We start from the raw sequence: 15,999 nt of genomic DNA, 5'->3' as shown, positions 1-15,999 counted from the left end.
GGACACACGCACACACATTACAGTCACATGGAGACGCACACGACACCCTCAACACACACATACACAGACTACTGCGCTCACAAACACAGTTGAACATAGTACCTACATGGACCGCAACACCGGCAGCGGTAACTGAATGTTCCTTCATTTCATCATACTGTTACTCACGGTTGCACTGTTCCGGTACTGTGTTCTTTCGGTCTTTCAGCCTCGTGGTTAAGCATGTTGGTATGTTACACATTCCATAGTTGGCAGTATCCTATTTATTTGTACCTCTGAGGTGTTATGAATGTTGTTGACCTATCTATATATATTTGCAGATATCGCTGACTCCGTATATATCAACATATATTACTCTATCGCCCTTTCTATCTGTATTATATATATGTATATATCTGTACATAGATATATATATATATATATATATATATATATATATATCTGATGGGGAAAGTGACAGGCAAGCTACACCTTTCATTGTGTACTTGTTGGTGTATACTGTTTCCTGGACTCCGCACGTTTGTGTCTGTACCTGTCACATTACACACCTGCCGTAGGTTAGGGTTACCAGCTGTCCTACTCTGCGAGGGACAATCCCTCTTTGGGCAGGTGTGTCCTGCAAAATATTTGTGAACATGGCAAATGTCCTGGGATTTTAGAACATACTTATTTCCTATAGTTTATGTAATAGTTGCATAAAACAGTTATTCTGTATCAGAACCACCTATATGTTCTAGAAACAGAATAAGTAAGTAAACATTACAAGACTGAGCTTTTATCTTGGCAAAACAGTGGCCGGGTGTATGTGTCGGCCTGCAGACATCTGACGTATGTCCCACATTGGTCATTTGAAGAGGTGGCAACCCTACCATAGGTACATCTTGCCTAGCAATAGTGTTAGGTGATTCTATACATGATTGCATGTTCTATACCTGGCAGTGGTCGTTTTACCCTTCAGAGCAGGCGCTATTAGTACAGGGGTGAATAATGCTGGTTTCACCTGTTCTGGACATCATTGACCGTGATCTGCGTGATATTCGGTGTAGCTTATCCCTGTTTTGTGCATATCCATGTAGTCATATTTAAACATCGCTTACCAGCAGTGGGCAATGCATATTCCTGGTAACGTGTGCTAAACATGATCTGCTGACCTGCATCCAACATGCACTACTCGTACCTTCAGGATTATGTTACATCCCTTGCAGGACGTGGGACCAGGAACATGCACGACGGTCACTGCATTTAACATATGGCCATCTGGGATTTGTACACGTGTTATGTTGTTTTGTACGTGGAGTATACTACAGCTGTTACTCCATACTGCACTCACATGGGTAACTCAGTTAGATTACATATTGATGAGTCCAGTTAATGGTATGTCCATGTGATGTTTACTGGATGTGCTCCGGCATTGGGTATGTATATCTCAGTGAGCCACACACGATACTGTGCTACACCTTCAAATGACCGTGGGTGGAGCATGCTGGGGTGACGAATACCTGTCATGGGTACACCACATGCCTTGATACAACATCCATGATTATATTATGTGCAGCCCCTCATTAACGCAGCAGGGACTCTGTGCTGAGTGTGTGCAGAACAGTGCTTACACACATGTGCTCCCACAATTGCCTCTGCTCCTGTACGCGACAGTTGGTTACTCGATGTTGTGGCAACAGCGGACACTGTTTGCCCCATTTGGTGTATGGCCTCTGACAGTCGGCGGTGAACCTACCGTTGTACCTGGGAACCTATACACACAGTACCACCATATGGTGTTAGGCGCATGTACTGTTCAGGTGTTTACATTCCTTGTTCCTATAGCTGTTGTGTGTACAATGTTTGAGGGCTGCCTGTGTGGGATTCACACAGTGGGTCACCTATACATTACAATTTACAGGTGGTCGTGCTTGTGTGCCATCCATTTTACTGTGTGTGCAGGTGGAGAGGTGTGTCAGTCCATAGGGGCCTACACTGTCAGAGTATGTGCTATACGTTCCCTCTTTGCCAAGGCGTAGGCATATTGGGCATGCCTCCGTCTGCCTACTGGGGCTGGCACAGTGTGTTCATGGTCTGAATCCCTCTGTGCCTGTGATGGCCGTGGCAATTGCGGTGGGCTATGAGGGCCTTCACCATTTTGTCCCTGCTGCAGCTGTTTCCGCAGGATCATATTATGTAGAATGGCACATACTATGACAATGTGGGCACACGATGTCTGGAGAGTACTGCAAGGCTCCACCAGATGTGTCCAAGCACCGGAACCATGATTTCAGCATCCCGAACACACTCTCTATGATGATTCTGGTTTGTGCGTTTGCCTCATTATGGCGTTCTTGCATGGGTGTGTGTGCATTTCTGATGGGAGTCATCATCCACTGCTCCAGTGCATAGCCAGCATCCCCCACAAGCTGGCCATGTGGGATGTCCCCCCTGACAAATACCTGATACAGCTGTGAGGCATGCCAGATATGGGAGTCATGGTAGCTTCCAGGGCTGCCAGCTCACACATCCATGATAATGCCCTGGGCATTGCACACGACCTGGCAGTTGATGGAGTGGAATCCCTTGTGGTTTATGTAGTGCCTACCATGCTCACCGGGTGGTGACTTGATTTGTATGTACGTGCAGTCTATCGCACCCAGTACCTCCGGGTAGTGTGCCACATGCTGGAAGTGACGCATATTGCTGGCCAACTCCTTCTGAGTTTGGGGGAAGTATATATGCTCATTGGCATGTGGTAACATGGCATCCAGGAACTGGTGTAGTACCCTGGATGCTGATGCCTGTGAGATCCCCATTATATATCCAGATGGCCTTTGAAAGGTACCTGTGGCTAGTATTCGCATGCTTAGACATACCTTCGTGTCCACTGGAATGGGTTCCCCTCTGTTATTTCTGGTTCTCAGGCGTGGCCGGCACAGCTCCACTATTTGCTATAAGATGTCCCTGTCCACCCTGTAATGCTCTACCACCTCCAGATTATGTAGCCCCTGGTAGGTTACCCTTGGTCTGAACACTCTTCTCCTCCTCCGGGGCCTGCGGTGGTTGTCGGCATCATCCTCCACAACACCGTCAGTCTCTAACACATGCTGATGAATCACAGCTATGGCAGCTCCCAACATGTACATTTTAAAAGTTCCCCGTGTGTTTACACCTATGGTGCAGTGTTTGGGAATTCACATGTGTGTGTAGGGTGCTTTCACACTTTATACTATTGTGCTGTGAACACCGATGATGTCATAGGGTGTGTATGTATGATCATAGCTACAGGGTATCTTATGTGTTTTACTACCGGAACTACTATTGTGGTGCCTTTGGTGTTGAATTACATTGGGCTGCCGTGGATTACCTCTTGACCTTCCCTTTACATTTCTGCATGTTTCACCTACCATTTTCTGGCATGCATCCAGCAGCCTGCTTTCATTTGTACTTTCCTAGACCTGGCGTATCTTGCGTAATGTGTGCTATTACTGGTCTACTGTCGGTTTGCTTTGCTCTGCTATGACAGATCTCCTATCTTTGCAATCCAATGCCTCCCCTCCTTTCTTTGCATTCTGATGCCTCCCCTATCCTGTTTTGCAGGTTTCTGCAAGCAGACTTGACAGCTGCCATCGATTGGCCGCTGTGAGTTGATTGGTGTTGATTGCTCATTAGTACGCCAATTACCATACTTCGGCATTTCCTTCTTTTCTTCCCCTGACCTTCCTGTTTGTGCTATTGTTCACACCGCGTGCATCCGCTTACTGGGTTTCAGGCACGTTTTCATCCCTGTACACATGCGCTTTTGGGCACCATGTGTGCTCTCAGCTAAACGATTCTATACCTTCCTCCCCACCCCTGTCCTGCAGCTTTGCTTAGCAATGGCCAGGCCAGTTTGCATTGCTCCAATGTGCTTGCCGCTATGGTGGCACACCCCTCTGCTGATGTCATGTATCTCCTCTGAGCCACTCCTCGGTATTATAGCGCTGCGCCATATGGTTCAACCTTTATCCGGTGGGACATTTGAGATTCAGTATTATCTGCCGCATTTGCATGGCATTGACTACTAATTCATAGTTACCACGCCGAACACTGTCGCAGGCCCTTATCAACCCTTGCACCTTGGTTGTGGCGTTCCATGCCTACCATTGTGTATTATGGTGTAAACCTGATTTGTATTACATTGCGATTTTATGACATTTTTATATATTTTCTTTATGTTCCAGTTTGCGCACACATGCCCTGCGGTTGTACTGTGCGTTACTGTGGACATGACATTAAATGTTTTTTAGGTGTTGTGCACCTTTTCTTATGCCATTGGCTGTGTATTTAGCCATTCGCATATGTTAACTTTGTAATACATGAGTCTGGTCCGCTTCCAAACTCCGATGTTCTGTTTGGGAAAATGTAAACCGTGTTTTTTGGTTTACATTTCCGTGGGCTTACGCTACACCTGCACCACTTCATGAATCACTATCTGCCTTCATTTGCATGGTGCAACACTGCGCATGGGGTGATTAGCATACCTATGCCAAGGGCTGCGCAGTTCTTGCGTACGCCGGTAGTGCACGTGGTATTGGATCGTACCTGAATCGCTTGACGGCCATATTTGGAGTTATTCCGCCTACGCTACGCCTGTGCCTGGCACAAGCTTCATGAATCCCGGGGTCTGTCTTTTGTAGTGATGATCATAAGGCCCATGACTTTTACATTGTTATAAGGGTTATAAACTTCTTTAGTAAACTTCTGACATTCTTTATGTAACTTGAAAGAACAAGTCTGATGAAGTTCAAAGTGGCATTTATTCTACTGCGGTTAAATTTGTTTAGCTATTTAGATCAGTTTTGAGTGGTTTCTATAATTTTTCTTCATTTTTACTATATTCTTCTCTGAATTTGAAGTTATTAATTGAAGCCATTTTACAGTTTGCATTGCATTTCATGTGTTTTTTTTAGCTGAAAAGTAGATCAGTCTGCCTTTCTGCATTTATTTGTTGTGTTTTTAATCACTTTTCAAAGCTACAGCAAACGGGCAGTTTTGGCCAGGTGTGTGTCATCTAGAGCTTATAGTAGTTATTCTAATGGCAGGAGTGTAATTGCTGCAATTCTAGGGAAGATAAACACTACTGGTTAGAACTGTAGCTGTTATTCTTTGGTTCTTTCATTTCCCTGTTTATTTTACATTACAAGGAATTGTGCTTAGCGCAGTGGGGGTTGAAATGTGCATTTCAATGAAGCAGGCATTTTTAGTTGTTGTAACTTTGCCTAATATAGCCAAATCACCTCAAATCCTATCAGTAAATAGGATCTTGCTCCAGGTGTAGCAAGCTGCATGTATCTGCGTAACAAGCAAACCAATCACCTAGCATCCTAAAAGTAACTTGTAGTAGCCCCTATAAGTGCTATATTGTGCAGCTTAGCACATAACCAGCACTACAAACAGCTCCAACACTGCTGTTACACAAGGCTTCTCCTCTGTGCTTATCACAGTCATATATAAACCCAAGTTACATATTTACCTAAACAGACAGCCGTATGTAACTACGGAATCAGCCCCTTAACTGAGAACTATCACGACAGACCATAAATCTCTATTTTATTTAAGCCCAGCAACTCCTCAGTAATAAGCTTTACTTCATTCTGGATAAAATGGAAGGTCAGCCTACTTGTTCCCCACTATCGTTAGCATTATAGCATTGGATACCCTAATGTAGTGTAGCAACTCCCTAATGCTCACAGATAATAAACTTTTATTAAACACAAATTGGTCTGCTTGAGAGAGGCACAGATATTTAAGAGATACAGAGATCTCACTGTCTCACACACATACACACACACACACACACACACACACACACACACACACACACACACACACACACACACAAACACACACAAAACAAAACATAGACTCTGGGCATCACACTAACACATCACATGCTGTATACCCAACCCTGACACATAATATAATGCCATATGCTGATGCTTTAGAGAAATCCTCACCTAAGCCCCCAAGAACCCAAGAACCATGAGAATCAAATCTCAGCAAAATCAAAATCAAACATTACATAATATCTTGCATTTAACAAATAACCACCACAAAACAAGGTTTCAATTCTAGTACGTCAGACGACACCACAAATACCTAGGCTGGACAAAGACAGGGTGGCATAGATTTGCCAGAATGCCAGGATCCTAAATCCCTAGGGCCGTTAGGACCCTTGCACCAGACAAATATCACTGTGATGTGGTAGTTGTTCATGTTGTGGTGAATGACTTGGGGCAAAAAACCCTGAGGAAGATGCAGAGAGACATGCCTGTCACAAATGCAGGCAAGACCCTGAAACTGAGTGGAAATCTCTCTGTCACAAATGATGTCTAAGTACAAAGAAAAGATGACTGCCATCAACAACTAGCTAAATAATTGATCTCATACTAGGGGGATCCAGTATGTGTCAGCCTGAATCAAGATGCTTGACAGTCCTACTTGCTTTGTAAGTGATGGTCTGCATTTCTCATTCAAAGGCTTCTTCATAGTGGCTAAAGCCCTTGCTGACCCATAGTGTCTTTTTAAGGTAAAGTTCAGTTAATATACATTCCAGTGTAACAGACTTACCAATATCAAAACAGAATCAAATTAAGGTAGCTCCATTCAATGTCATTCACTGAAACATAGTTTAAATGCCCAGAAAGCACTCCCTCCATACTTTGGTTTAAAGCCTAACATATCTTCATAAACAGTGGCATGTTCATATTTGTCAGAGACCATATCCCCTCTAGACACATTCCCAGAGACCCCCAAACAGAACTTATTGTACTGTGAATCGCACCAAAAATAATTGTCTGTTTATCACCTGTTACAGGACACATTCCTTGACCCTGGAAGTTCATGTTAGGTTCCAAAATGTCATGCATTTATTCTCCATAAATAAGAACTCGGTCATTCTGGGCGACTTTTTGACTGGAGTACCTACACTGCCAATGTGGGATATGCTGAGATGTTTTTTTTAGATCTAATTGGTTCATAGGTTCATAGGTAAGTACTAGGCAAGCTACTCTTGTGGGCCATTTTAAGTCTAGTCAGTTTCCCTTTTTGTGCTCAAAATGACCCACCCATTTGGTTATAAATTGGTCTTACCCATCCCACGGTTGATAATTATATATTACTGCTAACGAGAATAACTGGGATCATACCATAGATAATACGAGGGGACTTATGCACTGGATAAATAATTTAGGAGCTGCTTCTGGCCATTAGTTCTTTTATTTTCCCTGAGGTAAATTTTTTATTTCCCATCCATAAATCTAAGTTTCGCTTGAATACGGACAGGGATGAACTTTGGTTTATGTGGAGTTTGTTCCAGTGCAGCGGTGTCCTCCCCAGTATATACTTATTAATAAATAAAAAAACAACTGACTGGATTATTTCTTGTCCAACTAGATGAAAATATTCTTGACCTGGTACTTACAAATGTAGTGTCATCATGTACAATTCTACTAGTAACTCCCTCTTCAATTAAATCAGACCATAAGCTAGTAACCTTTTCCCTCAGACTATCTAAACCCCTTGAAACCAATAGATTAGAATGCAAAGACTTCAAGCAAGCAAATCCCCTCAAATTCTATGATGAAGCCTCAAAATTCACTTATAACAACATTAACCTAGACTTTACCTGAGTAGATAGATTAGCAAATGAGTTTTATAAACTTGCAAATACATGTATAGCATTGGCAGTCCCATCCAGATCCAAATATAATGGGAAATAAAAATAAATAATCTCTGTTGTCCACCAGCATAAATAAAATATACAAGGAAAGGAAAAAACGCATTAGAGTATACAGCAGGTTTAAAGACCCCCCTCCCCAAGTCAATGACATGTTTAGAAATTGACTAAGAATTAAGAAAATACTATTAGATCTATTATGGCAGCCCACAAACTCAGATTGGCATCTGAAACTAAAGAGAATTACAAATTGTTTATTTAGTTATGCTAGAAAACTAAGGAGCAAAACTTAACAGTGTACAAAAGTCATACTAAGTGGCAAAATGCACGTGGATCCAGTGGACAATAATAGCAAATAAATTTAGTGCAAATGTCAATCCTGAGGTGACTGTCCAAAACCCTGCAATTCCTGTGTCTTGCAACACCCCCATCATCACTAAAGAACATGTACTTACAGTGCTATGCAAGCCTTAGAACACTTCCTCCATGGGACCAGATAACCCACCTGACTGTTTGTTACATAGCTGTAAACATGTCCTGGAGGAACCTCTCCATAAAATATTTAATGTGAGCCTGGCTAGAGGTCCATCTCGTACATATGACATACAGCACTGGTGATGCCACTAAATAAAAGTGGCCCTATTTCTGACCGTGGGAATTATAGGCCTATCAGCCTGATGAGTCTCATTTGTAAGGCTGTGGTGGAACACATTATAACAGACTCGACAAACAGTGCTTTAAAAATCTCATCAGGCTAGATATGCAGCAATTTGTTTGGGTAAGAGGTAGCTCCTGTCTAGGGCAAGGTCCCTTACCAGTCATTCTGTTTTATCTCACTGTCCTCTATTCTGAGAGGGATTCCTGCCAAAAGGCCCAAAAACTAAATCTCAGTCCAAGGAAAACTTTGGAAAAATAACACAAACTTTTGACAGTGATCACACAGTACACACAGCTTAGCTTAAAACCTTGATTTGGCTAAGGTATTTGACAGCATCGTTTATGCTAGTCTAATTAATAAACTAAATGTGTTACAAATATATCCCTGTATGGATTACAAGTTGTTTAAAACAGCCCACATGATACGGATGGGAAATGCAGAGTGTTAAGGTAATCAGTGGTATTCAGCAGGGCTCAATCAAGCAAGCACTTATTGTAAATGCCTGGTATCAACAATGGGGTTAAATGAAATACTCTAATTGCAGCATTGTATCATTTGACAGATAAACTATCCCCCAGCACACAGCACTGACAATACCCCACTTCAGAATGAAAGTGTAGTTAGAGACCTGGGGTCCTGGGATGAAAATTCTTTCTTATTTGATGACTGTGTAGAAACAGGTGTCAAGATGTCCTACTTGGCACATCTAATCTTCAAGGGAATATCATCCAGATCTAAATAAATTATTGTCCCCTTGTAATTCAGCACTGATCAGACTAAAACACAGACTAGACAGATCCATGGAATAGAAAACCATCTTTGGGATGTACCTTACCAGATGTATCAAACAGTTGGAAAGACCCAGAATTTTTTAACAAAGAGTACACATGCTTACAATCCCTAACATACCAGGAAAGGCTAGAGACATTGTTCTTTCTTTTTGTGACTTATAGGCCCAGTAATCCAGGATCTCTTATACCTTCATAAATCAATCACTCCCATAAATATTAGAATAAGAGATCTAAACCCACTTCAGCAGAATAATGAGACAAGGTGCAGAACCAGCCTCCTTGCTCAGTGTCTCCCTCATCACTGGTATAGACTCCCCTTGTAGATAATACATTCACCCTAAGTTTGACTGGCCTGGTTCTCCTGGAGAGGGAAGGTACAGGCTAGGGAGGGAATGTTTGGAAGACTCTGTAGCCTTGAACTTCCTATAATCCCTAAGTGGAACCCAAAAAAGAACTCGAACGGAGAAAACCAAAGGACCTACGTGGTACAGTGAAAGAAATTATGGCAAGAATAACCACGCAGACCACCATGCTGTAAACCATATAACACTGACAGAAACTTTAATAAAACTGAATAAAAAAATAAAAGCTAAAAAATCTTGAATGAAAACAGATAAGCACTTTCGGGACACTACCCTTCATCAGATCCATCCAATCAAAATTCTTCTCCACCAGATATAAAAACAATCAACCAATAAAACATGGATCTACACTCCTTCAGAATCGGCTTTATCGGGACAACCTCATTGAAACCAGGGAATTTGCCTGCTGGTAGATCAGCTATCGAATAAGACTCAGTCACTTAAGTTCTATTTAGCATGTCGCTCACCCCTCTTATTCTCCCTTTGAATCTGCAGCACCATGGGCGTAAAACTATGTTCTTCATAATTTGTTACATGCTGGGCTAATGCAGTGAAAGTAACCTTATATCACTCATATGTTGTAAAACAAGATCTTTAAGTGATCTATTATCTGTTTAAAGTGACCTCTTATCAGGATGGACTTTATGGACAAACAAGTGAGTGACGTTAATTTGGACCCAGATTTGGACTTATTTGATCATTTCTTTAAAGAACTGGAAATGAATTTATATAAACTCAAAAGACTGCAGTGGCAAAGAATGCACCTACAAACCTGTCAGCACTATAAGGTAATACCAAGGGGTCTATGCATTTTGCGTATACCGACACATGGTACGGCGTATCCAGATATATTAGCTAAATGGCAGAGGACTAATATTGAAACCAGCTTTAAATACACCCAGTTGCTTCTAGAGTTTTTTTGCACCTGAAGAAGAAGAGCTCATTAAGGAGGTTGAATGCAAACAGGAGGAAATTGAGAGACACTTTCCCAGTGAGGTCTATCTGACTAGACTGGACAGTCTCTTTAGCTCTGTTGCTCTACACGATAATAAATTAGAGCAGATTGAGATGAGAAAGTTACAACGAGACTGCATTGGCTTTAAAGCTGGGAACATTTTTATATGGCCGAAAGTTAGAGATGGGATTAAACAAACAGGGAATGTTGGTAAGCATAAGGATGGGGTGGATAAATCTGTGAATAGCAGTGGAACAGTGAGGAATAGTGATGGTCTAGATAAACTGAATGAATTGGATAACAATGGGGGTCTGTTGGATAATGGCCCAACTGATGTGAGTATCCCTTGTAGTACTGATAATATGTGGAATAATGTTGATAAACCTACAGCTGTGTTGTCCTCCACCCTCAGAACATCTAGTAATGTACATTGTTTTGGTGGAAATAAGAACACTATCAGTCATTACGTGCTGGAAGCCAGACCGAAAGAGCCATGGCCAGTATCCTCATGTTTTCCGTGCTACCAGTACCCATGAGACTCAAGAATATAGAGAAACGTACTTGCTCAGTGAGCAGAAGGAGAAAATGAGTCAAAGTGTTACTATAATCAACAATGGATCAGAAGATTGCTTGTTATATAATCTTTCTAAATGTCAATTAAGTACTGTACAGTACAAGTAATATAATAAAGGTCTGAGTTTTATACCTGCTACTTCTTCTAAGCTACATGATGTTGTTATGGGTTTGAGATTGTTTGGGTGGAAGGTGACACTTAGAAATAATTTAGTCAATGAAAGCAACAGGGATATACTTAAGTATAGGAAACCAAGTACTTATATGCCTGTTCCATGTCCCGTTGTGGATACCTTTATCAAGACATGTGAAAGAGATATTGCTAACTACATTGGATCTAAACATCTAACAGATTTTTATAATTTTACTGAGAATGAAAGGATAGCATTGAAGGAGTTGATGGAGAATCATGAAATTGTTAAAAGACCAGCCGACAAAAGTGGTGCTATAGTTGCGCTAGATTATGGTCCATATGTAAACAAGATGAGACTGATGCTGTCTGAAAGTTCTACCTATCAGAAGATTGATAAGAGACGGACTGAGTTTATAATTAAGAATCTGAAAGATGACCTTTTTGATCTGTTAATGCAATGTAGGATTGATGAGAGTTTATATAATTTCTTTCTGGTCAATTTTCCAGTAATACCAGCCATTAAGGCACTCCCCAAGATACACAAATGTACTACTGATCCCCCCTTCAGACTAATAGTATCAGGCAGAGGTTGGTCAACCGAGCCAATATCCATATGGATAGAGAAAAAACTTAGGCCCTTATTAGAGAAAGCACTGGCAGTTTTGAAAGACACTGTGCAATTTTTACAACGTTTGCAATTAGTCATGTGCAATCAGTTAGTGTACGAAGAACTTTTCTTTGTGACATTGGATGCGAGCTGTTCACTGTTATTCCTAATGAATATGGGCTTAGGGCCTTTAGAGAATTTGCCATCAAACATGAGCAATGTGAGCCAACCATGATTGATTTGATCTGCACTTTTAACACAGCTGATACTGGAAAACAATATCTTTATGTTTATTATTGAATATTACTGGCAGCACTGGGGTGTTACTATGGGCACCCACTGTCCAAATATGTATGCAAATTTAAGTTTTACTGGAAGGAAATGACAACTCATGGTCAAGACAATACATATAAATATTGTATACAGTTTTACAGCAGATTCATGGACGATGTGTTTCTGTTGTGGAGAGGCACAATGGATAAGTTATATATGTTTGTACAATATCTGGAGAATAGTACTATGTTTCTGAGATTTACAGTTCATATATTGGAGAGTGAGATTGATTTCCTGGACGTAAAGTTATTGAAATTGTATGATGATACATTAAGTACCTCTATCCATAGGAAGTTCTGTTGGAATAACGGGTTATTAGCTCGAGATAGTATGCATCAACCCTATATATTCAGAAATATAGCCAAAGGTCAGATTCTGAGAACATCCAGACTATGTACTGAGGATAATGCTTTTGTGAAAGAGGTAGAGAGTTTAACCATCTAATTATGCTCCCGTGGCTACAGTGAGTGAGATATATGCACTGCATCGATTGATGTTGATGTTCTGAGGAAAACTCGAGGGAGACCGTGTTATAGCAAAAATGATTCTGATGAAGGACGAGGATGTGTGGATGTTAGATGGATGTCTCAACTAGAATGGACTAAGGTGGTATTGAAATATAGCAGTGACATCAGTGGGATATGTGATATTATAAAAAGTAATTGGAAAATTCTTCTGACTGACACAAAAGTAAAAGAGATAGTAGGAGATCTACCATCGTTTAGTTTCAAGAATAACATGAACTTCAAATGGTTATTATGTAAGGATGAGCTGCCAATAAGATGAGCAGTCAAATCCAAGAAGATCGGCACATTTCCTTGTGAGCATTGTAAAGTCTGTGGACTAAGCAGCATTGAGAATGGCTTCAAACATCCAGTCACGGATAAGGTATATCGTCCCTGCCTATATGCAAACTGTCTTACTAGGAATGTGATATACCTTGTGAGATGTGGGAAATGCTCATCTGTTTATGTGGGCAAAACCTAGAGATCACTTAAAGATCATGTTTTGCAACATATGAGAGCTATAAGGTTGCTTTCACAGCATAATGCACTAGCTCAGCATGAAAGGAATTATGAAGGACATAGCTTTACGTTCATGGTACTGGTAAATAGAACTAAATTGACTTGAGTCCTGTAGGATCCTCTGGTTTCAATGGGGTTATCTCGATAAAGCTGATTTTGACGGGGTGTAGACCCATGTTTTAACTATTATTGCTTGATTGTTTTTATACATGGTGGAGAAGAATTTTGATTGGATGGATCTGATGAAGTGTAGTTTCCCAAAAGCGCTTATCCGTTTTCATTCAAGATTTTTAAACTTTTATTATTTTATTCAGTTTTATTAAAGTTTCTCTCAGTGTTATATGGTTTACAGCATGGTGGTCTGTGTGGTTATTCTTGCCATAAATGCTAAGTGGTGTAGGAGTTTCAGAAAGTTCTAAGTTGTGAATTAAGGAAAACATTTGCTGTCAGTGATACCTGGTTTTAATTAACTAAAGTTTTTCTATTGTGCAAGTGGTGTTTTTTCTTAACATTTGGTCTTCACACTACACACTTTTGGTATTGTAATGGTAATTTATTAACTCAAAGAAACTGTGTTATTTAATATTTTAATCTTATTAGGATCAGGAGGCATTGCTTTTGTTGGAAAAAGTGAACCTGCAGAATTCTAGAATGGATTTCATAGAGTCACACACTTGTTTTAGGTTAACCCACTTTGCTTTGGTCTATCAAGCAGTCTTTTTCTGGTGTTACCATTTTCCTATTTTGCCATCCAGTAATATCTGAGCCCCTATTATGTTTTGAAACATTGCAGTTGCTGAATATATTCTAGATATAACCCCACATCAGGCCTGCATTTGTACTGGGTCAATAGTTTTCAACCTAAGTTTGCAAATACCTTTGTTTTATTCAAAGATGCTGTGACAGTATGTGTCTGTGATATATGTTTCTCCCTTTGCAGTGCTTTATTTAATTATCTAATGTCCATTCATATTCTAACATGATGTGGGTGTTTTCTTTTGGTGAATTACTGGAATGGAGCTGGTCCTTTTAACTGTTTCTATTATGTGCAGTTTCTAGTTCTCAACCATTTTCTTCTGAGAAAGTAGCACTCTCCTTTGAGGTTGTGCTACTGAATGGAATGAGCTACTGATTCAAGAGGAGCTTTAGTTTGCAGTCTGTTAGTTTGCTATAGGTTAATGGACAGGCTTAAGAAACAAATACCACATTGTAATGGGCAAAACTGTGCAACAAGCAGCACTGTGCAGGATTGGTCTAATTCAGATTCATATGCAGAGGGGCTGCATAAGCAGAAAACATTGTGATGGGCAAAACTGTGTAACAAGCAGCACCGTGTTGGATTGGTCTAATTCAGATTCATATGCAGAAGGTCTGCATAAGAAGAAGACATTGTGCAGTCAGCATCACATCCTAATGCCCAGATAATGATATGCAAATTAGCAATATTATGCTAATGACCCCCATGGAAAATGTAAATGAGGGTAAACAATATGGCATTGTGATTTGGAAATGTTTAAAAATTGATGATTATTGGCAGCTGCCACTGAGTTTGTACCCTGAGATTTACTGGCGCGCAGGGAGAGTGATCACACTGTAGTGCTAGGTGTAGGAGCTGCCTTACCTGGGAAGCATAAGATAGATGCTGCTCACAAAACCATTGTCCGTAATGGGGTGTGTTGTTCCTAGTGTGTTAAACAACCACAAAAAACTTGCTATTGCTACCATTTATATTCCTCTAGGCAAGAACATCCAAATTCTTGAAAATATACTCTCCTGGACATCTCACAACATACCCTATGAGACTTTACTGCTAGCAGATGTGGATATAGACTGGAAAGCCCTCAAATAGGTTCATAGGTTCATAGGTTTATACAAGGCTATCTGCCCTAAGGCATTTATAAGCCTAGCCCAAATTTTTGTGGCTTACGCCACCCCTTATATGAAAAAATACTGTGCCCATTAGTTTGTTGTGCCTCTGTCCAGCAGTGACACAGAGATGATTCCTGGGGTAAACCTACGATCTCCCATCCACAGGTCAAGATTTCTCTTGAACAGAGCCAGCGAGGTGCTCTGCCTCACATGGACCAGGATTTTATTCCACAGCATAGGGAGTCTCTGAGTGATAAATCTATCCCTCCAGCACATCCTATTTATGTCCGTGCTAAGGCTTAAGTCGCTTGCTCTAGTGGTTTTGGTGGATTTGGATTTTTTGAGGTGGAGCATGTCCATTAATTCCGGGTTGGACATAGCCTTGTATGTCAGGCACATGTCACCTCTGAGCAGACGGTATGCGACTGAATAGAGCTGGAGTTTCTTCAATCTGGCAGCATATGACATATTTTGGAGTCTCTTTATCCTTTTGGTGAGGAACTTTTGGGGTCTCTCCAATTGCTGCAGATGTCGGGTGAGATACATCCCGAATGGGGCATTGTACTCGATCATTGGTCTGATAAGTGAAGAGTACAAGGGAACAATGACCTCAGTAGATCTGGATGTGAATCTCTTCATGATCAGGTGGGAAATGTAGAAGGTCTTTCTAACCACTTTAGCAACGTGAGTGTCAAAAGAAAGGCCACTGTCAACCTGGGTCCCCAGGTCCCTGATAACGTCTTCTGTGCTTAGTGGATTGCCACCTATATGGTAGCTTGGGGTTACCTTGTTTTTCCCGAAGGGTATGACCCTTCACCTGCCCAAAGCATCAATCTGTTCAGTTCACCCAAATTATCACCACCCCCAACAAGACACTCCAAACAGTCCAGTGAAGGTACAACAATTGACTGGATCCTCTGTAACAGCCCCCGACATTATCACAATGACACAACACTACCTGATGCACTAAGTGACCACATATCCATCAGCA

Source organism: Protopterus annectens, chromosome 13.part0, assembly GCF_019279795.1.
Source record: "Protopterus annectens isolate FY-2018-M chromosome 13.part0, PAN1.0, whole genome shotgun sequence".
Lineage (NCBI taxonomy): Eukaryota > Metazoa > Chordata > Ceratodontiformes > Protopteridae > Protopterus > Protopterus annectens.
Note: the sequence above shows the minus strand (reverse complement) of the source record.